This window comes from Canis lupus, chromosome 7 (assembly GCF_003254725.2).
Source record: "Canis lupus dingo isolate Sandy chromosome 7, ASM325472v2, whole genome shotgun sequence".
Taxonomy (NCBI): domain Eukaryota; kingdom Metazoa; phylum Chordata; class Mammalia; order Carnivora; family Canidae; genus Canis; species Canis lupus.
The window spans coordinates 10,291,751-10,317,730 of NC_064249.1; the positions used below are offsets into that span (position 1 = coordinate 10,291,751).

Below are 25,980 nucleotides of genomic sequence, written 5' to 3' on the forward strand. Positions count from 1 at the left end.
TTTACTTTAGAGTGAGTGCAAAAATACACTGTGCGTTTTGTTTTCTTTAAAGATTTTATTTATTTGTTCATGAGAGACACAGAGAGGTAGGGAGAGAGAGAGAGGGAGAGAGAGACAGAGAAGCAGGCTCCATGCAGGGAGCCCGATGTGGGACTCGATCCCAGGTCTCCAAATTCACACCCTGGGCTGAAGGCGGTGCTAAACCGCTGAGCAACCCAGGAGTCTCATTTTCACAAGAGAGCACGCCCTCTCCTTGAGGCCTCATCTGCTCCGTGGGGAGGGGCAGTCTTGTGCTTGGGCCACCCCATCTCCGTCCTGCCTTGCCCGCCCCCCGCCTGTGAGGGGCTGTCCCCAAGCTGGCAGAAACCGGGAGGATGCACGGATGTGGCAGGGAACAGTAAGGGGGGTGTTAAAGGGTCTGGCTTTATGCCACCTCCAGGAGAGCATGACCATGTGGATTGGCTTCAGCTCTTCTGCAGCTGGAGCAGTGAGGAGGCCGCGGGCCGTGTGGCCAGAGTCTGGCCTGGAGGTCGTCCTGAGTGTGGGAATGCACGTACCACACACAGGACTAGGGTCAGACCTCCGCCTCCTAAGGATTTCATCCCTTTTGAGGGGGGATTTTTTTCCCTCTAGTGTCCAGAGACGTTAAACTCAGGGCACAGGATAGCCCTCCCTCCCCAGACAAACAATGATCTGGCCCAGCATGTCAAATGTGCTGAGCTTGAGAAAGCCTACATTAAACTTATCCTGGGAATTTTATAGTAGAGATGAATTTCTTTGACATAAAATAAATAGCAACTACTCCCAAGAAAGAATTTTTACATTAAGCTGAAGAATCTCCTAAGGTGACTATTCAAAATGCTGATTCTGGGTCCCACCTTCAGGGCTCTTGATTCCATATTTCTAGAACATGGCCTGGGAATTGCATTTTTAATGACTGCCCTCCCCCTGCCCACTCCAGGAGTCCATATGGATGGGCTCAGATAGACTTTGAGAAATACTACCTTCCGCCTTCCGCCTTCCGCCTTCCCCCTCACCTCAAGGAGAACCCAGCCAGAGCCTTTCTGAGAACCAGGTTTGGCCTGTGCCTTACTCTTTTGTGCGTCCAGACTAGAGATGCTCCTGGTGAACTCCTGGGTCCCGCTCAGAAGCTGGGAGCTTGGTAGCCACCTGCCCAAGATTAAGGGGCCTGGAACTTAGCAGACGGGATCCTTTGGCCTGGAATTCAGAAAGTCCTTCACGTGGCCAAGGCGGTCTGTACTGGGACATGTGGCCCGAAAACAAATGACGCGTGAATGAAGACAAATGGAAAAAAAAAAAAAAAAGACAAATGGTTACGAGTCCTTGGAAACACCTGAGAGAGGACTTCTTTTCCATATGTGCCACGCGCTCCCCCCATCATCAGGCAGTGAGAGGGGTAGGATTCCATTCCTTAGAGCCTGGTCTGCAGGGTGGGAACTTCCAGGACCACTGTTTCCCCCACTCCCCTCTTTCTCTGCCCCTGCCCCCTCCCCCAGCAAAGCAGTTTTCCCTCAGGGCTTCAGGCTCCCCACTCCTGGGGCATTTATGCCCAGTTCACTGCCCTACACCCCAGCAAGGGGCTTCTCTGAAGCAGAATGCCCCTCACTTAGAGATTCCAGGATAGAGCTCCCAGAAACCTGGGTGGCTGGAAGGGGCTCCACATAGGATGTGTGCATCTCAGGGAAGGAGAACGGGCCTGCCTGGGGACTGGCATCATGGGATGTGCACAGGACCCAAAGGCAGATGGCCCATCGACCCTAACTCCCGCATTTACCTATCATCTTTTCTTTGCTTTCAAGTATTATATCCTTACAAGACTCTGGACACACATCCTCTGGGGTCCTCTATAGCTTCTCACTCACCTGCTTGGCTCTAACTGCCTGCTTACAAGCCTGCCGCCCCCCAAACAGGAGGACCTCGGGGCCCAGCACAGATCCTCACTGACAGTGGCTCACCTTCTGCCTCCCAGGAAACTCAGTGTGGAGCAAACCCCAGGGGACCAAGCCATAGCACCTGCTGAAGCCAGGCCTCCTCCCAGCAGAGGGGCTGCAGACATAATGGGGAGGCTTAGTGCCAGCTTGGGATGAAGAAGGGAGGAAGGAGCTCTGCGCCTTTACCCAGGAGAAGAGAGGGCTGAAGGAGAGGCATTGGAGAGTGGGAAGGGGGTGGGTTCTTAACCAGTCCCCATACAAGTTCAAGTTCAACCTCTCAGAGGGGCAGCTCCCCGCCAGTCCCCACATCAGCGTGTTGTTGATGCAGACATAATTGGTTAATTCCTCTCCTAAATCTAAGTTCCTTCCACAGGTGCAGCCCATCCACAGCCTCTCTCAGGGGAAAGGGAGCAGTTCCTGCGTCATGTTTCCCTGCACCCCGGAGTGTTGCCCAGTTCCCTCCCTCTCTGTGCTCCAGGGTCTGCAGCTGCAGGTTCTTCCTCCCAAGCTGCTGGCACAAGCCAGCTCCCTTGCATAACAGGGAAGAAGCGGCTTAAAGGCAGGAAACAGAGCCCTGTTCTCCATTTGGAAAATAAGACCGCCAAGTATTGAATGCTCCAGAGGGGTGAGCGCTGGAGCTGACCAGCAACCCAGCTCCTGGAGGCAAGGTCATGCAGAGGGCATCTGGCCCACATTCCAGCCTCACCCTTGGTTGGACAGGCCTGCAGACTCAGACCCCTCAGTCCTTTATGCATCTGCTCCTGTGGGTGGAGGTGCTCCTCACCACATCATTAGCTTCTAGGAGAAAAGCTAAGGGTCTGAATAAGCAACCTCACCCTCTGCATTGGCTGCCTTTAAAAGGCTACTTCTCAGAGCCCCTGTCTCCAAAGAGCATGGCCTGCTGGGGGACTGTCGGTTCTTGCGGTTGCTTCTACAAGGGCCTAAAGCTGGAAATCCATGCCTGGAGCCCAGTCTCCACCAGGCAGTGAGTGCCCAGACCCCGGGCCTCCCCCAAGGATCCCTGTAATTTCTAGAGACCACCTATAGGGCCCAGCTCTGAAAGGTCTCTGCTTTGAGGACACAAAGGCTTGCTTTAAGCAGGCCTGCAACCGCACAGGCTTTTCCAAAGAGGCCAGGCAGGCTGCCTCCTGGGCCGTGGGGAAGTTGGCCGGGCAGAGGCATCCACCCAGGACATCACACGTAAGCGCCGCCTCCAGACTTATTTAATACCATGGACATGCCACTCACCTTTTGTGCTCTAATTCGCTGCCTGTCAGCCCGGCCCACGTGGTGTAATCTCTCAGCGCCAAGTTCAGCGTTTTCTTCCCTGGGCTCCTGTGCCAAGCGAGCCCTCTGAGCCACCCTAGGGCATTCCAACCGGCAAGGGCAAAGAGCAGCGAACATCCCCCAGGAACAACCCTCGGCCAAGAGGGGCTGGAGTCCGCAGACCACTGGAGTCCGCAGACCACTGCCATACCCCAGGCTCATTCTGCAGGCTCCCGAGGAAGCACCACCTGCACACAGTGGCAATCAGCTCAGTAACCCTCCCTTGAACTGGCTGAGCTTCCTTCCCCGTGTCATTCTCCCCAGTGTCCTGAGCCGGAGCCCATGGATCATGTCCCACATGTGTGTCCCTGCACACAAGCCCTACCCAGTGGAGGTAGATCCCAGGGCAAGACACAAGCTTACTTCCTCAGACACCAACACGATCGCCTTACACCAAACTCAGGTTTACCAGTAACATCTTCCACGTGTAAGCGCTTTACAGTTTACAAAGTCTCATTCCCGTGACTATAGCTGTATAAGTGATTACCCCCGGGACTTACTGGTATGAAACGGCTGTTCCTGGTACTCTGAGATTCTGTGGGTCAGTGACTCTGGGAGGTCCCAGTGGATGGGAATGCTTGTCCACCCTGCTGCTGGGGCCTCTGCTGGAATGATGAAGGCTGGCTCGCTCACGTGTCCAGCGGGTGGAGCCGGTTATTGGCAGGGAGTTCCACTCACTCCTCTCCACGCGTGACTTCTCATGGCCGGGTGGCTGGGCTGTGCCTCCTATTATGACCCCACCTCTAGCATCAGGCAGTGTCACTTCCAACTCACCATGGCAGCCACAAAGTCCTGCCCAGGTCAAGGGACACCAGGCCGATTTGGGGAAATACAATCTACTACAGGTCCCTTGCACATGATCTCATTAGATTCTTACAGAAGAACCTGCATCTTTCCAGGTTTCCAGTGTTTAGCTTGCTGCTGACACATAGCAGGTGGGCAGTACATTGCATTTCTCTTGCGGAGAGGGACAGGTTTTAGGGTCAGACTGACGTGGGTATGAGTCTCGGTATCCATGCTTACTGCCTCCATAATCCTGGACAAGTTATTTAGCTTTTCAGAACCTCAGTTTCCTAATGTTTAAAATGAAAGCCCAAATTCCCATTTCACAAGACTGGTGCTAGCACCGGATGTGTCGTGCTGTAATGTGCCGAGCAGACTGTAATACCCGGTGGGTGCCCATTTTTTTCGGTTTCTTCCCCTTCCATTCCATTCCACAGCCACCTCAGGACTCAATGCTTCTTGGACTTCCCAGCAGGTTTCACAGACCGACAGCAGAAGAAATCTTCAGTTGTGCGTCCAGGGTCTTGGGAGCAGGCTGGGTGGAAGAAGTCAGGGTGACCGGTTTCAGCATGCTCGCTTCTCCTCCCCGGACACTTGCTGCTCAGCCCAGAACTTTGAGCAGTAACCCAGCTCCCCTTATGGCATCTCCCTCCCACACGTCAGGCTCTTTGGTTTCTCAGATGGCCTAGAGATTCTCCCAGAGTCCCATGGGCAGTGGGGAAACCTGCCCACCTCCCCCAGGAGCAATGCCTGGACTGCAGTCTCCCTGCCAGAGGCCTAGTATCAGGTGTGCTGGGGTGTACCCACTGTGGTGCAGCTTGTCCCACCCCCTACCTCAGCTGATGGTCTGGGTGCCTGCTTGCCATTCACTTCCCCTGGGGTTGGGCCATACCTCACATTCTAGAAGTCAGGTGACTTCAGTTCCAGAAGATGCCTTACTTACAATAAGTAAGGCCCTGGGCCCTTGCACATGCTGTTCCTTCTGCCTCGAATGCTCTTCCAACTAACTGCCTACCCTATGACTTTCCTCTTGCCCGCATCCCCTACAAAACCTTATCTTGGCTTAGGTATCACCTCATCAAGGAAGCCTTCCACGACCCCTCCCTGCCAAGATGGCAGCCTGCACCCCCTGTGGCAGCACTGGTCCTGCTGCCCCAGAACTGTGTTTTAATGTGTGTCCATCCCTTCACCACCTGGCACAATGAATGCCCAGCACCTCCTGTGCTTGATGAGTGAATGAGTGTGAATGTACTCCCACAGGTGGGGTACCCCTCTCCTTGGCGGCCCCCCTCCTTCGTCACTCGGGGACATAGGTCTGCATTCTGGGCCCCATCCTGGGGTACCACAACAACTTCCCACCCCTCACCAAGGTCCCCAGTAGAGCCCACTGGGCATCACCTCCGGGATCACTCCTGGACCAACCATGCCTGAGCCTTTCCAAAGCCTCCTCATGTGGGCAATGAACAAAAATAGTAAGTGGTTCCCCTGGCAACCACCACAGCAGATGGTAACCAGCACGGACAGCCTTGGAGAGCCTTGAGGCCGGCGGGGGGCGGGGGGGAGGAGAAAGCCCACTCCGACTGGTAGCTTCCGGACTGGGCCGGGCAGGGGCCATCTGAGCGGCCTCTCCTCCTCTCTCGGCTTCCTGGGGACCACCTGCTCCGAGGCCCAAAGGGAAAAAATGAGTTGGAGGAGCTGCCCATCTGCCCTACCATGCATCACTGTCATTCCCCGTGTTGTTGCCTCTGTCCCCTCCCTGTGGGGTCAGTGAGGTCCTCCGCTGGCCGCCCTGCCCTGTCCAGATGAGGCTCCCACCACGAGACTCCTACCAGGTGTGTCCATGGTGCCAAGCTTGTCCCCGGCCTCACCTGGAGTGTCTGGGTCTCTGCCCAAGCCTTCGGCCCCCGGGTCCCAGATCCTCCCCCAACCCTCCAGCCGGGCCCACAGCCTGGGTCTTGGCAGCCCTCCTGCTCCGCCCCAGCCCTGCCTGAGCTTTGCTCTTGTCACCACCTAGCTCCCCTCTAGGATGAGTACAGGCCCTGGGGCTCCACGGACTGAGGTTCTGGAGGCACCTGGGGTGTGGGAGTCCGGGGGGTGGTGTGGGGCAGGAGCTGCCGAGGGTGCCAGGGAAGGCAACAGAAAAGCACTGCCAAAGGGTGAGGCCAGCGTGAGCTGCAGTCTGCAGGAAGCTGGGCTCTAGGGGAGGCCCCCCTGAGGGGGGAACCCAGCTCTGAGAGGAAAAGGGGGGGCAGGACCCGGAGTGAGCCGCTGGGGTGCTGAGGTGTCTGGATGGGGAGCCCAAGGTTTCCAGGGGTGGTTGGTGGCTGTGGCCCTGGGCGGGGTGCGGCCTGGCCGTCATGCTGCAGCTGTGTCTTCCCTGCGGGTGACTGAGCCAGCCTTTGGCCGCCCGCTCATTCCCCCTCCTGGGACATTGACTTTGCGGTGTCCTGCCAGCTGTGGTCACCTCGACTCGGACAAGCCCACGCCTCTACCCGCCCCTCCCGCTGCCACTGCCTCCTGCCTCCTCTGCCCACTCACAGGCTGCAGGCCCCTTGTTAGCATCCCCTGCTCTGTCGGTGACGTAGCAGACGTGGCACGTCGTGAGCTAGGTCGGCACGAGCCCTGAGCCAGCACTGCTCACTTGCTACTTCATTTGACCTTCTGGAGGGAGGTGTAAACGTTCTACGTGTGACAAACTGGGTCTCGGGAGGAGCACGCAACGGGCCAGAGAAACCACCCCTCTGATGGCAGCCGGGGCCTGGAGCTGGGCCCCCAGCACCAGTCTTCCTTCCATCCTGTGTTCCTCCCACCCTGACTCATTCCACCTGAACATCGAGTCCGCGAGGCGAGGCCTGGCCCAGGGCAGGTGTAGTAGGAGGCGGCGGGCTGGCCTGGGGGCAGAGACTCGGAAATCCTTGAGGTTCTCTCGAAAGAGACTCCTTTGGGCCAAGGATGTGTGGTAACAGGATCAGGATGCTGAGCCCCATGGCATCACCCCAGAGGGAGGCTGGGTGACCCAGGAGGAGCTCACAGCCTGACAGTGGCAGCCGCGAGCCACCCCGGAAAGCAGGAGAGGCGAACAAGCCACGCGAGCAGCAGTGCCCACGTGGAGGGAGCCGAGCCATGGCTGGGGGCCGCTTGGGCTCGAGCCCGTGTTCCTGGGGCTCCTGCCCTACGCCCTGACCTAAGGGTTTGCCGTCAGCATTGGGCAGCTCTCACTAGCTGGGTCCCAGAAAGACATCTGTCCCTTTCCCGCCTGCCTGAGCCCTCTCGGCCCCTCTTCCCATTTAGCCATGACCTTCCCCTTAGCTGTCAGCAGGAACCCTCTCTCTGGTCCCCGCCGCTGCAGACTGGCTCCCGTCCCCGTGAAGCCCGGGCAGTCTCTTTTCCACAGTGTGTGACTGTCCCCAGGTCTCACACAGCCGTTCACCCGGCTGCCGTAGGTATACTTCGTGCCCACTGTGTGCGCGGCACTGTGTGCGGTCTTGGGGCTGGGGTCGGGAAGAAGCCCGGAAAATAAATGTGAGGACTGGCCGGGCCCTTAAGGGTCTCCGAGGAGGAGAACAGTGGCTTGAGTGGCAAAGCGGTTTCCCTACCCCAGGAGCTGGTGATCTGCAGGGACCCCAGCCACAGGGTCCCGAGTGTGACAAAGCTGGGACGGGGTGGGGTGGGGGTGGGGGGCAGCCCGGGTGGCCCAGCGGTTTAGCGCCGCCTTCAGCCCAGGGCCTGATCCTGTGATCCTGGAGACTCAGGATCGAGTCCCACGTCGGGCTCCCTGCATGGAGCCTGCTTCTCCCTCTGCCTGTGTCTCTGCCTCTCTCTGTCTCTGTGTCTCTCATGAATAAATAAATAAAATCTTAAAAAAAAAAAAAGTTGGGGCAAGAGGTTGCTGAGGGATGCTGGGATTTTCATGGAAACTTCTGGCCCGCCCGTGGCCACTTGCACGGGGCGACAGTGCCTCCTGGTGGGTGATTCGCAGCGCTCCCCAGCAGCTGTTTCCCTAAAGCCCAGAGGATTAAGCTCTCCTCAAGAACTTCTATTTTGGGTTCCCAATATTTCCATAGCGACAGGCTAAGGGGAGCAGCCAGAGGGCTTCTCAAGGGCCCGGGGCAGAGCCCTCCAGCCCTCTGGTCGCGGGGCTCGGCCGCTCTTGGTCTCAGGTGCGAGGCTCCCCTCCACGGGGCTCGATGGAAGGGGCCCAGGACAGCGGCCGTCTGTCCTTCCTGCCGAGTCTGGCCTCAGAGGGAATGCCGTGTGTGCATCGGAGTGACGTGTTGCAAAGGACCCCGGGTCCGGGTCAGGAGGCCTGGAGGCTCACCCCACATCAGCCGCTGCCTCGCCGTGAGACGATAAGCACAGTAAGAGCTGCACTGATTCAGTATTTACCGGGTCAGCCATTGCAACAGGAGCCTTAGGTATGTCACATTGATCCTCACAGCAAACCTCTGAGGTTGGGGTCATCGTTCCCATTTTATAAGTGAAGAAATCAAGGCACAGAGAGGATAAGTAACCTTCCCAAGCACACAGTGCCCGGCAGTCAGGACTCAGGTTCACGCTTCTGCTACACTGAATTATGGGCCTGAAAGAGTCAGGAACTAGGGGCAGGATCCACAGAGTGGTGTTTTTAGATGTTCCCCAGGTGATCATGATGTGGAGCTATCCTCGAATCCATGGAGTCCCTCCAGCTCCAGTATTCAACTCCATCTGGGGTTCTGGAGGCGAAGTCCTGATGACGGAGGGTGAGGCCCTAATCCTCTTGGGTGTACAGCAGGGCAGAGGCACAACAGAAACCACACGGAGGGCCCAGCAATCCTCCTGCCTGCCATCCTGTCAACGGAGGGTGATTGCCTTCTACAGCATTCTTCTTGGAGAGTTTTGCCACAAATACTGCCAATTCATCACCAATTCACCCATTGGTTTACCACAACTCATCTAGAGCCATTAAAAACATTTTTTTAAAATTTATTTATTTATGATAGTCAGAGAGAGAGAGAGAGGCAGAGACACAGGCAGAGGGAGAAGCAGGCTCCATGCACCGGGAGCCCGACGTGGGATTCGATCCCGGATCTCCAGGATCACGCCCTGGGCCAAAGGCAGGCGTCAAACCACTGTGCCACCCAGGGATCCTTAGAGCCATTTTCTTTAAAAGAGAGAGAGAGAGAGAGAGAGAGCATGCAAATGGTAGGGAGAACGGCAGAGGGAGAGAGAATCCCAAGCAGATCCAGGCTGAGTGTGGAGCCCGAGGTGGGATTCGATCTCAAGACCATGAGATCATGACCCGAGCCAAAATCAGATGCTTAACCAACTGAGCCACACAGACATGCCATTTTATATTTTTGAGGTGATGCATTTCACCTACTCTTATTGAGACCTATTGTGTGCCAGGCACTGGGCGAGGTCCCAGGCCTGTAGTGGTGAAGGAAGCCGCATGGCCCTGCCCTTGCGAGTCTGCTGTCTAGAGGAGGCAGGCAATAAACACACGATAATGAAAAATAGAACTGCGCTTCATGACACGTGCTCTGATGAGAATGACAACGCACGGTGATGGAGAACAACAGGGTGGCAGGGGGCCCTAATTAGAGCGGGCTGCGAAGACCTCTCTAAGGAGGTGATGCTGCATTTTTAGCTTGTACCTCCCATCCGTAAAGGAGTTCCGCTGTGTTTACTAGGTGCTGAGCAAGGTAGCCCAGAGGGTACTTTTCTCTGAGCTCCTGGGATCCTCATGCAGGCAGGCATTATAACATTTTTCTACTGGATCCCTCCAGAGATGAAGGGTTTGGAGCTTCCTTTGGACAGAAGATCTCCACGCAGGGCCTGTTTGGGGTGAGAGGGTATGGGGCCCAGGGGCTGGCAGTTCAGAACAGAGAAGTCCCCGGCAGCCAGAGCCTTGAGGTTTGCTGACAGCTCTGACACCCACAGGGCAGGACTCACAGTCTGTTGGCAGGGAGGGAGCTTATGGTCTGCACGCGTGTGCGCACACACACACACACACACACACACACACAGGTGCATGGGAGCTGACTCCAGCTCCAGCTCACCGGTGTGCCCATCTTTCTTCTCACCTCCCTTCTGTGCGGCTTCAAACCACTTGTGGCTTTGCCAGCTGCTGCCTGTTGGTGGGTGCCAGTAGGAGGCGCTAGAGGGCGCTGGAAAGCTGGAGGGGACACCTGCCGCCCCCTCCTTACCTCCCACTCTAACACCTGGGAAGCTTTGTCACCCCCTCACCCACCCCAGAGATGTCAACACCTGCAGGCACGTGCCCCCACCTTTGAGGCCTGGGTGCGCCCCTGTTTCTAAGTTTTCAAAATTCCAAATGCTTCTTGTTGTTGCCTCGTCCCGGGGGGTGGGGGGGGTGGGTACTTCCATGCCACCTGTGTGACACATTTGTAGCATTCTCTGACATCAGTGTCAGGGGGCCCAAACCATCTTCTGGCCTCTGGGATCCTTTCGTGCCAGAGTGGACTCAGGGAAGAAGAGCAAAACCCTGCAGGTGATTAGTCACTGACATCCCCTGAGAAAGAAGGGCCACGTTGTCCCGAGAGAGGTCAGAGTCTGTTCTCAGCCCCAGTGCAGGCCTCTGCATCTCCGGGAGAGGGGACAGTGAGGAAAAAGGGGAAAAGTGCCGTCTCAGGTCCAGGTGTCTCTGGCACACCTCACCCCTCCCCTGTCTCCTTGCTGAACTGCACCTTCCTACCCCCCCACGCCCACCCCCGGCCTGGCCTGTCCACAGAGCACTCCCAGGAGACAAGGCCGCAGGCTTCTCTATGGCTCCCAGTGTCCAGTGAAGTTTGGGGAAGGGGTGGTTGTTCTGGATGTCCCTCTGTGAGTGTGATGTGGCCATGCCTAAGCCCAGGCCAGAGCAGAGGGCTCCAGAAGATCTGCCGTACAGCTGAAGCACGCGGTCACCCGCCCCTGCAGCAGCCCCACGGGGTTGGCCAGCCAGCAACCGTGCCCTGAAGAGGTGGGCTATTCGGTTCCCGTGTTGGAAAGTTCCAACGGATCATAGAAGCTGAGCTAGCTGAGGGCACTGAGGGGGGAGTTCTTGAGCTAGGTGGCCAATGCCAGCAGGACTCCGAGCAGGGGTAGAGGGAAGCTGGGCAGAGCTGGGAGACGGAGGACAGACTGATTCTGGGGCCTTTCCGGGAGGGACAGGGGCTGCTGCCTCAGCTCGTCAAGAGTTTCTGTTTCCCATTCGTGTCTTTCTTGCCAATAAAAGCTCTTCCTGCAGTAACTTGACTTAGCACCAGAAAAGCCCAGGAGGTGGAATCTAAGGGGAAGGGGAAGGAAGGAAGAGGAACCCAGCATTTAAATACCGAGGACCTGCCACGTAGCAGCACCGTCCCGGGAGCAGCTCCCATTGATGGAGGTGACTGGGGAGATACAGTTTCTCAACCCAAAGCAGCAAAACAAACAAACAAACAAACAAACAAACAAACACTGTGAAAAATATACCTCTGTTGACAGAAAGAGCAGGCAGGTGGTGTGGGTAAACACCGGCTGGCCTGGGTATCGGCCTTCTGGGTGAGGAGGGACATTCCGGGCACACGTCCTCCACCAGGCCTGGCCTCACTGCAGAGATGCACCCGAAGGACCCACGCAGCTCCAGGTTCATGAGGGCCGCCACCCTGCCAGGGGGTGTTTCTGAAAGGACCAATATAAAAAACCCTTGCGTTGTCTGGCTTTTTTGGCACCTCTTCAAAATCTTTCATAGCTACCAGCCCAGCTGATTGTCAAGCATCTGGGACCCCCGTCTCCCTAGCTGTGCAAATCTGGAGGGAAAATAAAAAGGTCACATGGGGGGATCCCTGGGTGGCTCAGCGGTTTGGTGCCTGCCTTTGGCCCGGGGCGTGATCCTGGAGACCTGGGATCAAGTCCCACGTCGGGCTCCCTGCATGGAGCCTGCTTCTCCCTCTGCCTGTGTCTCTGCCTCTCTCTCTGTCTATCATGAATAAATAAATAAAATCTAAAAAAAAATTATTAAAAAAAAGGTCATGTGAACAGGAGTTAACAGTCTTTCTTGGGCTTTTGTGCCTCCCTCAGCTCCCTCAGAAGGTGCTGCATCAAGCGGTTGTGGGAGAAGGATGGGGTGGGTGGGATACTGCCCATGTGGGTACCAGCTCCTACAGGGTGAGCCAGGTGGCCATGGTACATGGCACCCTTCTTTGAGGGGAGACACCCTGCCTCTGCCCGGGGCCATATGTCAGTTCCAATGCTGGTAGCTTTGGGCTCCCTGGGTCTCACCAAGGTTCTTAGGCAAGCAGCCTTCATGGTAGTCCCCTCAGGTGCAAGTCCTTAGGGCCAGGCTAGAAGCCAACGTGAGTGGCCGACACAGACTGGTTCTCCAAGTTGTCCTTCCTCCTTTTCCTCCCTGGGAATGTGCTAGTCACTCTTGGCCAAGACCATCTGCCTTTTCCCTTGGGATGAATTCTTTCTCAAAAGATACCAGTGGAGTCCTGGTATCCGAGCTCACAAGACACGTCTGACCCTCAGAGCAAATCCAGCCAGGTGTCAGTTCTATTATCTTCATGTTATGGGTGGGGAAACCGAGTCCCTGAATATCACATGACTTGCCTGAGGTCACACAGAGTCTTCAGAGCCCTAACACCTGGTCAGTCCTATGTTCTGCTCCCCACATGGTGCTACGCATGCATCGCCTTCCAGTTGGATGGAAGGTTGTTTCGAGATGGCCACCCTGACTGTCCAAACCCAGCAGGTTTCACACGGTGCCTCGAGGCGTCGCAGCAGTGGCTCCCACCCAGACCCTGCGTCTCTTCTTCTTTTTTTTAAATTTTATTTATTTATTCATGACACACACACACACACACACACACACACACAGAGACATAGAGGAGAAGTAGGCTCCCTGCAGGAGCCCAACGTGGGACTCGATCCTGGGTCTCCAGGATCACGGCCTGGGCCGAAGGCGGGCGCTAAACCGCTGAGCCACCCGGGCGTCCCATATAGTCTCTTTATAGTGAAGGAGCACCTTCTGAACCTTTGCCCCTGGGGATACACAGCGTTGGGTTCCTGCAGCCTCTGGACACGAACTTTTCAATCAATAACCTTGTTTTATGTGTGTTTTAGTTGAGAGACTGTCACACGTATTGCGATTCCTTAATGCTGCACCCACGGCCCAGGGCCCTGTAATTTGTGCCTGCCCGAAGCTTGCCGAACACTCCCCCTTTTCTCCGCAGCGCCTACCACAGCCGTCTTGTGCTTGGCAGCACCACACAGCCCTGCAGCACCGCCCTGGTGTAATCACCAACAGAATCACAAAAATAGAAAAAACCCAAACAGAAAACCACGTCCCTGCTGAGACTGTGAAAAGGACCCTTATTCCCAGCCTGGACGCGTCATGTCGCGCCCTCGGCTGCGAGTGTCCAGAAGGACAACTCAGATTTTCGCCACTCTGCTGTGTTGGCCACGCATGACCACAAAAGAGCCCTGAGGATTGGTTTGGGGGGTGACGAGTTTTAGCGAGCAGGTAAATCTGCAGACAGAATCCATGAATAGTGAGGATCCACTGTGTCTTTATAGCTCCGTTTGCCCAGCGAAGTGCTGCGTCTGAAGGCAACTGGCAGGGGAGGTGGGAAGGGGGTGCTAGAAGGTGCAGAGGACAGAAGGTGAGGGGGTGCTCCGGAGGGTTGGGAGAACAGCCTGGGCTGTGTCCACAGAGGGCCTCGAAGCCAGCCGAGCAGCCCCCGTGGGATCTGCGCTATGACGCTGCCCTCCCCTCACACCCAAAGCACCACAGATCCTGGACTTCCATGTCTCTGCAAGCTGCTGGCTCAGGATTCAGAATTTGGTTTCCCTGCAGAAATCATGTTCGGTAGGTTGGTCCTCAGCCTAGGTCACAGAGGCCCATCCCGCCTGGTTAGGGAAAATAGTGGCATCGCAGGGCACCGACCCAAGCCCTCACCACAGACCCCCACTCACACCCCAGCCAGGCTCCTCACGGGGCTCTGGGGCCCTGAAATGCAGTGGACAGGGGGTCCTCAAGCAGGGTCTCAGGTGTGCTGGGCAGGCAGTGGGAGAGGTCTGTGTTTTGTGAGGTGGGGTGACAGCCAGGGTCAGGCTTTCCTGTAGGGAAGGAGCCCAGGCATCTGGGGATGGAGATGGGAAGGGGGAGTAGAGAGGAGGTCCGTGAGGACAGGCCAGGGAAGGGACATTCTGGAGCCCCAAGCCTCCCTCCACTTGCTGCCCACTGTGTCACGGACAACCTCTAAGGTCACGGGCATGGGCCTGAGGGCCTCCAGCAGCTCTGAGGACATTTCCAAGAGGGGGGTGTACAGCTGGGCCCGTGTTAGAGCTGAAGCCAAGGCCAAACCTTGTGCTGCTCTCACCTCCAGAATAGGATCTCAGGGGAGTTGGGACACCCTCCTCCCACCTAGAGCTGACATATCACTGAACACCCCCCAACCCCCCTCAGACACTCTTGTTTGCCCTGCCCCCCGCCTGCTGCCCAGGACCAGCTGAAGCAGGGACGGGGATGGGGCGGAAGGAGCAGCAGGCCCAGCCTACGGAGTGGGCCCCAGAAGATACAAGCTACCGGCAGACCTAGAACCTTGCTCTGTGTGACAATGCGGCTTGTCTTCTACACGTGTCTCTTCCGTAAGGTACACCACAGCCTTCTCACGCTTAGGGACAGCCCTGGTCTGATGTGCCCCTTGCCTGCCACAAGACAGGAAAGGGTGGAGGCCTGACCCAGCCTGTTCCAGAAGCAGGTTAAACAGAGTTCACAGTTAAGCCTTGTTTAGGAAGCTCTGAGCCTAGAGCTCAGAGGAGGACTTGGGTCCAGTCAAGGAGTGCTAAGGAGTGGCCTCAAGTGACTAATGGCTGATGCCTGCTTCTAGGGGGATGAGGGCTTTCCTGCATGGAAGAAGAATGAAGCGTGAGGGTAAGAAGGCTCCTGAGCTGAGCTGGGGAGGGGGATTCTGAGACTGAGCTTTGCACACCAGCCTTACAATCAGTGCCTGCCCTACCTGAGCCTGGCCCACGCAGGGAGCTCGGCATCCTGCCCACTCTCTACCTCTGGTTCACTGGGCTCCCAGCCATGTGTGTGGGAGGGGAGGTGGCCCTTCTGGGGAGCCCTTGCCCCGGGTTATTGCAGCTTCCAGGAGGATGATTGGGGTTGAGAACCTGTGAGGACAGCAGGCATTTGGAGCAGCTCCTGTCTGATGCTCCTGAGCTGAGCTTTACGGGACCTGGAGAGTCACCAGCTCAGTTGTGGGCAGGGATATGTTTGGGAGAGCACGGCCACATCCACCATTCTTGGTACAGTTGGGCTCTTAGGAGTTTTTTTTTTTTTATTAAAGATTTTATTTATTTATTCATGAAAGAGGCAGAGACGCAGGCAGAGGGAGAAGCAGGCTCCCTCTGGGGAGCCTGATGCGGAACTCGATCCCAGGACCCTGGGATCACGACCTGAGCCAAAGGCAGATGCTCAACCACTGAAGGTGGCCCGCTTTTAGGAGTTTTGTTAAAAATGAAGTGAGTGTCCCTAGACAGACACCCTGAGAGGGCTCCAGGGCCTTTGGGGACAGCAGGCATAACACTGGGCCTTCAGAGTCAGCCGCACGACAGCAATTTTCACTTCCACCCTTCAACTGACTAAACTAACCTCCCTGCCTTCCCCCACCAGTAGAAGCAGGGAAAGATGTGGCCTGTGGGGTCCCGGACCGTTACCTGAGTGGGAGGTCCGGAAGAGGGGGAGTTTCGGACACAGGAGAAGCTCACGTCAGTGGCAGGGTGAAGGATGCCTCCCGAGAGAGGGGAAGGAAGCAGGTGGCACATCAGGAGTGGCTCATGGCAGTTGGAGTGACCTGTAACAGAATGGGAGGTAACTGACTGGCAGGTCCCAGGAGGGGAGCTGTGGACATGCAGACCTTGTGAGGTCTGCCCCGGTCCCCACCGCAGCCCTACATTCTCGCTTGTCCACCCAGAGAACATCACAGAGAACCAGGGGTCAGGAGAACAGTGAGTCCCAGGCTGCACATACTCCCAGGGCTGCCCTGCCCACAGGCACCTTGGGAACGTCTTTGTATTACTGAAGTCCTCCATGCTTGTGGGGAAGAATAATGGGAGCAAGAAACACACGAGAAGGAAGATTCTCCTCCCTCTCCATCAATGGCCTCTAGCCACTTTGAGGCCAGGCCCAATCATCCCTCACTTGGGAAAGCCAAGGATGTGAATTAACGTGTCCTTATGCCTGTGGGTGTGTCAGCGGATGTGTATTTCCATGTGACAGCCTCGACTCTTCCCCCAAGCATGTGAAATAAAGAGCTCAGGGCTTGGTGTTCCCTGTGGGGAGCGTGATGCAGGACTTGATCCCTGAACCCCAGGATCACCCCCTGAGCCAAAGGCAGATGCTCAACTGCTGAGCCACCCAGACATCCCTAGTTTCCTGTATTGATCAGAATTTTTGCATAAACAGCAGTGGGTGTGATGAGCACCTCTCAGCCCTAGCTGCTCCTTGGAGTCACCCCCAACTTCCACCCAAATCTCTACCACTGCTAACTTATGTTTTCTAAAAGGGGATTTTGATACAGAGCCAGGAAAGACCCACTGGACCTGGTGGCCAGCCAGCTCTGCTTCACCTCCCTCATCCTTTCCCACCTGCACAAAACCCTCCAAGCCCACCCTGGGGACACTGTCCCTTTAGCTCTGGGGCATCCCCTCTCTCCTCCCTCTCCAACAAGGGAGGCCCCTTGTGTGAAACAACCAAGAGGATCCTACTCTTGAGTCAAGGTTTAACCTATACAAACCACGGGTGGGCATGCTGGAGACTCAGAGAAGAGGGATACAGTCCCAGAAGATGAGAACACGGATGTCATGAAACACATCAAGGGCTTTGGAGTGAGGCAGACATGAGTGAGCCCATCACCACTTACCAGCTGTGTGACTTTGGGCAACACACTTCACCTCTCCGAACCTCAGTTTTCCCATGTTTAAAAATGGAAATAATACCTTCTTTGTATTGTTGTGCAGGTTAAATTGGACAATGTAGGTGAAGGGCAGTATCTGGCCGACAAGAGGAGCTCTGCACACAGATGCAGGACAGGGACAGGATGCCTGGGGCGAGAATTCTCCTTAGTGAGTGCATGACCTCGGGCAAGCCATTTCATGTTTCTGTGCAGAATTTCCTCATCTGCAAAACGGCTTCACCTATGTTCTCATAGGGCTGTTGGGAGGATGAAGTGGGATAGGACACGTCAAGGCCTTAGACCATGCCTGGACTCCGTAAAGTCTTCATGAGCATGTTCATCAGTTATGAAGCCCGCTCTGGCATTGGCGAGCTCATGTCTCCTGTGCCTGCAGGGCCCTGGGCTGTGTTTCTGGGAGGTGGATTGAAAAAGTTGGAGCCTGCTTCCTGGCTTTCAGGAGAGGTTGACCATATTCTCCCCACATCTGTCTGCCTAATTCCTTTCTCTTATTCCCCTATCCTGGATATTCCATCATTTTCACCTCTGCCCTGTTCTCTGTGACCTCCCCAGACACCTCTCGAGCAGCCTCTGGTGGCCTGGGCCCTGGTGTGTGTGGGAGGCACTTGGGGCTGCCCTCTGGGTGAGAAACCCCATTAGTCACCACAGAAGATGAGCCCGGAGCTGCACACCCTCCGCTGGCCAGCACACATGCCAGGCGGGCTGGGATGAATCACTTCCCACGCTGTGTTGTCATCCAGGCTCGAAACAGAGGCCCTGTGTGCAGCTTTTGTGTATAGTGTTTCTTTCCATTCCATGATTCAGAAAATGCCACTCACTCAGCCATGTGATCCCCTAATCGTCTGCCAAGGAACTGAGTGCAGAGGGTTGCTGGAAAACCCTTGAAGGACAGGGGAGGGTGGCTGTGTTTGTTAAAAAAAAAAAAAAAAAAAAAAGTGGATTGTGCCCAGAAAACTGCAAGCTGGAACTCAGGAAACCATCACTGGGAAAAGAGCACTGGGGGCTCAGGTATTATGAGACCAGAGACCCGCCCGTGAGAGCATTTGTCGTTGTGCAAAGTCCCTAATGTGGTTGTGTACAGATTTCCACCTGCTCCATGCCCAGAAAAGTAATGATTATTTTCTCTGATTATGAATGTGAAACTTGTTTATGCAAAAATTCTGATCAATACAGAAAACTAGGGATGTCTGGGTGGCTCAGCAGTTGAGCATCTGCCTTTGGCTCAGGGCGTGATCCTGGGGTTCAGGGATCAAGTCCTGCATCATGCTCCCCACAGGGAGTCTGCTCTCCCTCTGCCTGTGTCTCTGCCTCTCTCTGTGTCTCTCATGAATAAATAATTAAATCTTTTTAAAAAAATACAGAAATCTATAAAAAGGAAAGGACTTATGTCCTGTAGGCTATGACCAGACGTTGTTTTCATTCCCTGAGACATTGTCCATGTGTCTTCAGGCTCAGAACCGCCGGTTTCTGTCTGGTGCCTTGTGCTCCTGGGCCACAGCCTGGGTCTGATCCTGGCTCCTGGGCCACTGCGCCTCCAAACGCATGGGGAGGTTGGACAGATCTGGACCCCAGCATTTGAGTTCTAGGCCCAACTTGGCCATTAGCTTGCTGTGTGCCCTTAGGCAAATCACTCTGAGTCCTGTTTTTCTATTCGTTTAAAAAAGGGATAATAATTGGACTGATTTGTTGAGAGGATGAAAGGCTTGAGTGGATGTGAAAACTGCAAAGCCCCCAAATCTCTTCAGATATAAAGGGAGTGCTGGCCTGATGTGGCTGCTGTGGCTCATTTAACCCCAGGCTAGTGCTGAACCAGCTCCCTGCCCACGACGGTACGCACTCTGCCCACATTGACCAAAGGCCTTCCCCAGACACCCTCAGGATTGGCTCAGAGCAGGGATGTCTCAGGCCAGGGGCCCCCAGTCATGGTGGCACCACGCCTGGACATCAGCCCAGCACTGCGGTGGGCAGGCACCTAGTTCAGAAACATTCAAAGCCCTGTTTCGTCACCAGTTTTGAACCAAGATAACTCTCTTCCCTCACCTCCCACACGGATACTCATTGTCACCAAGGCTGGGCTGATCCTCAGGACCATTCCTGCTCAGATGCACTCTCTGATTTCAGAGAGTGGATCCCCCAACTTGTTGCATCATTTTTATATTGTAAATGAATTTTAGTAAAGTCCTTAGCTTGAGAGGAGATTGTGCGCCTACACCAGCGACAGTAATGACAATAGAAGAACATTAGTTTAGCTTGCTCCCAACCACTTCTTATATTCATCTTATGACACACCAGGAACCCACCTATTTGGGACATCACCTTTCCCATGTTCTGGAAGAGTTAAAGGAGGCTCGGGGGATGTCCTCATAACCCCAGACCCCACTTCCCATATCTCTGCCTCCCTGGCTTCCCTCCAGCAGAGCCAGGAAGCCCCAGGTGGCCAACAGCCCCTCCCTACATAGCCTCTCGGGGCAAGAGGGAATCCAGGTTGACCACTGCAGCCTATCTGTTGGCACAGTGCTCACAGACTGTCCCCGTATGGATTCCAGAGGTGGCAACCCGTCAATCACCTGGGTGTGCATCCAACCTTTTCTCATGAAAATAAGTCCTGCCCGGTTCACGTGTCTGGGTGTTGACCTCAGTGCCCTTGATCTGCGGCCCTGCTCCCACTGTGTGTCCCTTTTCCCCTCCAGGCTCCCTTGAGCCCCACAGGAGATGGTCATGGGTTGAGAGCCTGCATCCAGTTCCACCCCCACCCCACCCCCAGTCCCAGTTCCTTCCCCGGCCTGCTGTGAGCATCCGCTGCCAACATACCTCAAGCCCTGGGCCTTGCCTCATTGGCATGACCCTCCCCCCAGCCCGTTCTCATTCCCTCCAAGCAAACAGCTATGCCTCCTAAAGGGAAGCAGCAAAGTGAGGCCTCAAACCCGGGTCCTCCCATGCCATGCCACACGTTATCTTGTTCAGTCTGTGGTGAGGACTGAGGACCCAGCATCCCTCAAAAAGCCAGCCTTGGAATGGAGGAAGTGCAGCTGCAGGTCGAAGCCATGGCCAGGTGAGACAGGGGGCAGGACAAGGGGCCCTGTGGGAAGCCAGAGGCCTGATAGTGGGGAGGACAGGGGAGGGTTGGAGAAATAGACACTGGGGTTAACCAGGAGGGGCCTGTGTGGCTCTCAGATCTCTGGCCACTCTGGGGCTGCCCAGGGCGCTGTAATGATAAATAATACATTGTAATAATCATAACCACCATGACAGTGGCAGGTGATACACAGTGAGCACTTACTGTATGCTCAGTATGGGGCTAACATGCCTTACCTGTATCACTTCATTGGCTCCTCAGAGTCACCTGCCCACACAGGTGTCATCGGCATCCTCCGTGTTACAGATGAGGCCGCTGGAGCTTGAACTGGTTCAACAATTTGCCCAAAGGCATTATTTCATAAGCAGAAGATCTGGGATGAGAGAGTCCGGGCTGTCTGAATTTGCATTCCACTCTCTCTGACTTCTTAAGATCTGCTTCTTGAAAAAAACAAAAACAGAGATACAATCCACCCTGCCCAGAAGGTGGCTCAGGGGTATCAGGTTTGTCGAGGAAAGAGGAATGTATTACAGGTGTGTGAGTGTTTATCTGGCTTCAGCACCGGGAATCCCTGTGATCCCAGAGTCTGGGATGCTCTTGGGGGTCTTGCTAGTGGAGGTGGGTGCGGTGGGAGGGGCTCCCTGGGAGCAGCCAAACCAGGCCTGCTGGTTCCGGGCTGGTGAGTGGTGCCCACACCACTCTCCCACCCACACCCCCGTGCATTTGTACCTGGGATACGGGGAGGAAGCCCAGTAAACTATGCCAGGACTGGCTGGAGAGGATCAGGGAAGAATAAATGGCAAATTCATAAACTGGGTTTTTTAATTAATTAATTAATTAATTTAAAAAGGATTTTATTTATTCATTCATGAGAGACACAGAGAGAGACAGAGACATAGGCAGAGGGAAAAGCAAGCCTCCTGTGGGGAGCCTGATGCAGGACTCAATCCCAGGACCCCAGAATCACGAGCTGAGCCAAAGGAAGATGCTCAACCACTGAGCCACCCAGGTGCCCTAAACTGGGTTTTTAAAATATGTATTTTATAATAGGATTTTAATGACAAATATCCACTGGGAAAGTATAGCTGAGTTTGGCCTCCAACAAGGTGTGTTAATTCAAACAATGTAATTCACTGACAGGCCCCAGGGTTTAAGTGCTCGAGTTAAGCAGGTCAGGGGAGCGTGAGCTGGGCCACCATCTGTGTGGCTCCTCTGCTCCAGCACGGGAAGTGTAGACCAGCTGATTGAAACTCACTTTTACTTTTCCAGTTGAAAAACTGCTGCAAGTAAGTGTTGGAAAAGCAAAAGGGGAAACATTTAGACATGTGGCTCTTTAATCTTTCTGACTGCACTCATGGTGAGAAACATTTCATATCAGCCAAGTGCACGTGCACACACACACACACAGATGCACGCAGCTAAAACAAATATCCCTGAAACAATTTTTAGCCATAGTACATGAAACGCACCGGACATTTCAATTTTATTCAATTTCATTTAAATTTTACTTTGTTCAAAAAAAAATTTTACTTTGTTCAATTTCATTTAAGTAAAATTTTATTTTACTCGATTTAAATAAAATGCGGTTTGAGATGTACTAAATTGTTTTCATGACTCCCAATGTGTGGCAACTCACACAATTAAAAACAACAACAACAACAACAACAACCTAGCTGACTACACTGATAGCAAGAAAAAGGAACAGACCAGAGAGTTTTTCTTGACTCCTCAATCAAGATCTGGCCCCAGATCAGAGGCTGAGCCTCCGGTTAGTCCTAGTGGACTGCACCCATGCACCCATGGATCCTTGGAAAACACAGACACTGTGGCGACCACTGGGATTCTAAGCAGATGGGGAAGGAGGTTCCAGGGGAGAAGGCAGAGGGGCCCTTCCAGAGTCACTATTTAATTGGGATTATGTAGCCATAAAATGACCTTCAGGGAGGTCATTGAATGGAGGTGGTGAATGGGATAGAGGGTGGTGAAAGGTAAAATGCTCCCCAAAGTAGTTTTGGGCATCCTTGTGTGATCAGCACAAAGGGGGGGGTGCGTAGCATGTGATTAAGAACAGAGACTGGGGAGCCAACCTTCTACTCCTGCCAGTGTTGCCTCACCCGTGCGACTGTGGGGTGCCTCTTCTGTGCTTCCATTTCCTCATCTAGAAAATGGGGACATAATAATATTTAGTCCTTAAGGCTGTGACGGATCAACATGCCAGCTGGTGCTAAACAAGAAGGCTGCTGACCTGCCCGCGCAAACCAGGCTCCAGCTGCTGCCTGCGAAGGTCAGTGTAAAGCATAGAAGAGCTCATGCTAAGTGTGTATAAGGGGTGGGGAGTCCCCGAACCCCCACAGAGGTGGCTGCTCCCAAAGAAGTCAAGGTGGGAATCAAAACACTTCCACCCAAAGTTGAGGCCAGGGGTTGAGTGTCTGCCTTCAGCTATTTAGTTATTTAGTTATTCAGTTATTTATTAATCAATAAATTAATATTAAGAGTCATCATTTTGGGGGTGCCTGGATGGGTCAGCAGGTTGAGCATCTGCCTTCAGCTCAGGTCGTGATCCCCCGGTCACGGGATCCAGTCCCACATCAGTTTCCCTCCATGGAGCCTGCTTCTCCCTCTGCCTCTGCCTCTGCCTCTCTCTGTGTGTCTCTCACAAATAAATAAATAATTTTTTTTTTTTTTAAAGAGCCATCATTATGTAAATCCTACTTTTTGAGGGTCACCTGCTTCCTGGGCCTGGCTATGCGACGGGAGTTCACTGCTTTCCAGGCCTCACCCCACTGGCCTCTCTGAGGCTCCCCAGGTCCTGGACCAGCCCCTGAGGGGGAGCACAGGGATGGTGCCACTGTTGGTTTGCGCCCAGTCTTCCTGCACAATCTTTGCTCGCCCAGAGGTAAAGATCCCTTGAGTGTCTGTGTATCTCAGGGCCAAGATTCTCTGGCTCAGCATGTGGGCGGGTGGGTGGCTTCCTTCCACTCTGCATCAGGCGGGGGTGGGGGTGTATGCGGGCACCTGGGGACCCCAGCCTGGCACACCGTCCCTGGCACCCTGTCTAATGAACCAACAAGGAAGGGACAGAGGAGTCCCTTTTTCAAGTGCCAACGTGATCCTGTTACCTTCCTTTCTCCCTGTGTGACACCCCCTGGGATCCCTGGGATCATGGAGCCACGGGAGGACCTTCAGGGAGGGGGACACAGGCTGAATGAAGGAGGTGAAGGTAAACCGCTCCCCACGTCGGGGCTCCCCGTGGATCAGCACCGAGGGGGGGCGGTGCAGCCGGTCTGCACCCCGCTGGCTCCCAGGTCCCGCCCCGCGGCCTCGGCTCACCTGTGGGCCTCACCTCTCCCGCTGCTCTTCCCGAACACCTGGCCTCGCTCCCCCGCCTGCGCGCTGCGGGCCTCGCACCCCCGGGCCTCACGGGCGGGCGCCGGGACAGGGCTGCCACGAGTCGCCACGCTCGGTGGAGGCGCCGGCCCTGCGGTCGCGGAGCTCGGCCTCCCGCTCCCACGCGCTCCCGGGACCCGCCGCGCGGCCCCGCGGCCCAGACGCGCTTCCCGGCTCCGGCCGCGGGGGGGCAGTGCGGTGCAGGGCGTCCTGAGCCCGCGGGCGCCGGGGTCCCCTGCGGTCCTGCTGTCCTGCCGTCCTGCCGTCCTCCTGTCCTTCCGCGGCGCTGCTGGCCTTGCCATCCCCCCTGGGACGGTGCCCAGCCCCTTGGCCCGGCTCTGCTGCTCCTCCTTCGCTCCTTACACGGGGGCTGCCCCAACTTCCTTAACTACTTCCTTAACTAGCACTTTTTTTTTTTTTTAAGATTTTATTTATTTATTCATGAGAGACACAGAACGAGAGAGAGGCAGGAGGCAGAGACAAGCAGAGGGAGAAGCAGGCTCCATGCAGGGAGCCCGACGTGGGACTCGATCCCGGGTCTCCAGGATCACGCCCTGGGCTGAAGGCGGTGCTAAACCGCTGCGCTAAACCACTGCGCCACCCAGGGATCCCCCTAACAAGTACTTTTATCCCTTTTCCTTTTCTCCCCCTCACCCCACCCTTCCTCCAGAACATTCAGTAGCTCCTTATGCTTTCCATATTAACCCCAGACATCTCATTCTGGGGGTTCTTTTGTTCATTAAAGTGTTGCCACTTCAAGAACAATGAGAAATGAAAGAAAAAGAACTCATAAGTCCATTCCATGATTTTGTCATGTTTTGCCCTCTTTTATATATATATATATATATATATATATATATATATATATATATATATATCTATAGACACACGTATATATTTGTTGCTGGGGTCAGAGTATCAATACAATCTTGAATTTAACCGTTTCGTCTTATTTTGAAATTATAGACAATTTTTCAAATTACCATTTGGCTGTATAATATGCATCAATATGTCAATACGCAGGAATGTCAGCTTGGGGCTCCAGGCTATGCCTCCAGCCCACCATTCAACCCACACCAGTCTCCATTATGAGGCTGGTCAGAGCCAGCCCTCAGAATTTGTGTGGAACAAATGCGGGCAGCTCCCAAATCTGGCCGATCACCAGAATCACAAGTGTGTTAATGGGACGTGGAAAGTGCTTCAGTCCAGGCTCCCACGGTGGTTCAGATCCAGGAGGTCTGGGACAGGGCTGGTGTATCCGTCAGCATCGGGTAGGTTCTGTGACAGTGACAAACAACCCTAACTTCTCCTGACTTGACATAAGGGAAGTTTCTTTCTTGCTTACTCCTTTCAAATGATCACCTTGGGTTAGCTAGGAACTCTCACATGACTTGTCCTTATCACAGGTTCCAGACTGACAGAGTGGCCACTATCTGGAGTGTGTCTGACCTCTGTGATGGGGGTAAGGAGGGGGAACGTGGTGAAACGCGGTGAGCTGGCTTTTCACACCAGTTCCTCCCGGAAGTGACACTCATCACTGCTACTTGTATTTCTTTGGCCGCTGATTCTCCCATGATGGGGAGTGCAATCCTGTATGAGGCCCCTGGAGGGTCCTGTACTAGTTTTTAGAAAGCACTACAGTTTTGGGAACCATGGGACGAGGTAGCTCCAGAGGAAGATCCTGGTTTACACCCTTTAGCACAGAGTCATCACATCTCTGACTGGGTCTCCGTACCCACCAGGGCACAAGGAAAGGGAGCAATGAACAGCAAGGGTGAGCCCTGACAACCTGCAGGTTTTACCTGGGAGTGCTCTTGTGCCAACAGCAGGAACTCAGCCTTCTTAATGAGCTGATGGGAAAGGATATTGGGTGATTCAGAGAACTGACTAGAAGCCTGGCAAACCAGGTTCAGTGAAATGGGCAGGGTACCCCCAAGGGAGGTCCAGCAGCTGAGAGCCCAGTCACAGACACTCAGTCTGGTTAGGACACCAGTGTAGATGCTGCTACTGGTCCCGTTGATTGCTGACTCGACCCTATCACGTCACCTCTAGCTGTCTGTCTGTCCCTTGAGGGTCAAAGCCCAGAGCATGAGCATCCCAGGGGCTGAGTCTGCATCACACACAGGCTTAGAGGACTGTCTGCCCCTCTCTAAGACCACACACTTGTGGATCTCCCCCAACAGGGAAGGGAGCTCTGATGTGGGCAGGCAAAAATCAGCAGACATTGTCTACTGATAGTTACCTGTTCCCTCTCCAAAATGAGCTCATCTGGAAGGCATTCAGGAATTCATGTGCTTCTCTACGGAGCCCCTTCACTGCTTTTTTCAGGGAGAGTGAAGAGAGAGAGGTATGCATTTGCTCGGCATCGGTTCCACAGGGACCACCAGCGTCCACCCAGCAGAACCAAGCTAACTGGCTTGGAGGTGGTTGCTCTTCTGCCCCAGAAAGGATGGGCTGGGAAACAGGAAGGAAGAAGGAACACAACAGCCCCGGCTCCATCGGATGCCTTCACAGA

General features: G+C 54.7%; 1 long non-coding RNA gene across 11 annotated transcripts; it reads right to left on the bottom strand.

Annotated features, from left to right (window-relative positions):
- Window positions 1-43: 43 nt before the first annotated feature.
- Window positions 44-23,624, bottom strand: LOC112648386 (uncharacterized). 11 transcript variants are annotated; one of them, XR_004817429.2, is made up of 7 exons: window positions 23,409-23,624; window positions 22,193-22,236; window positions 20,315-20,515; window positions 15,747-15,883; window positions 3,779-4,596; window positions 3,201-3,466; window positions 44-1,255 (listed from the first exon to the last, which is right to left on the bottom strand). It is a non-coding gene; the product is annotated as an uncharacterized LOC112648386 (long non-coding RNA). The 11 variants fall into 11 exon arrangements; XR_004817437.2 differs by having other exon boundaries at window positions 44-1,260; XR_007411812.1 differs by lacking the exons at window positions 44-1,255; window positions 3,201-3,466; window positions 3,779-4,596 and adding exons at window positions 9,043-9,201; window positions 11,514-11,702.
- Between the last annotated feature and the right edge of the window lie 2,356 nt (window positions 23,625-25,980).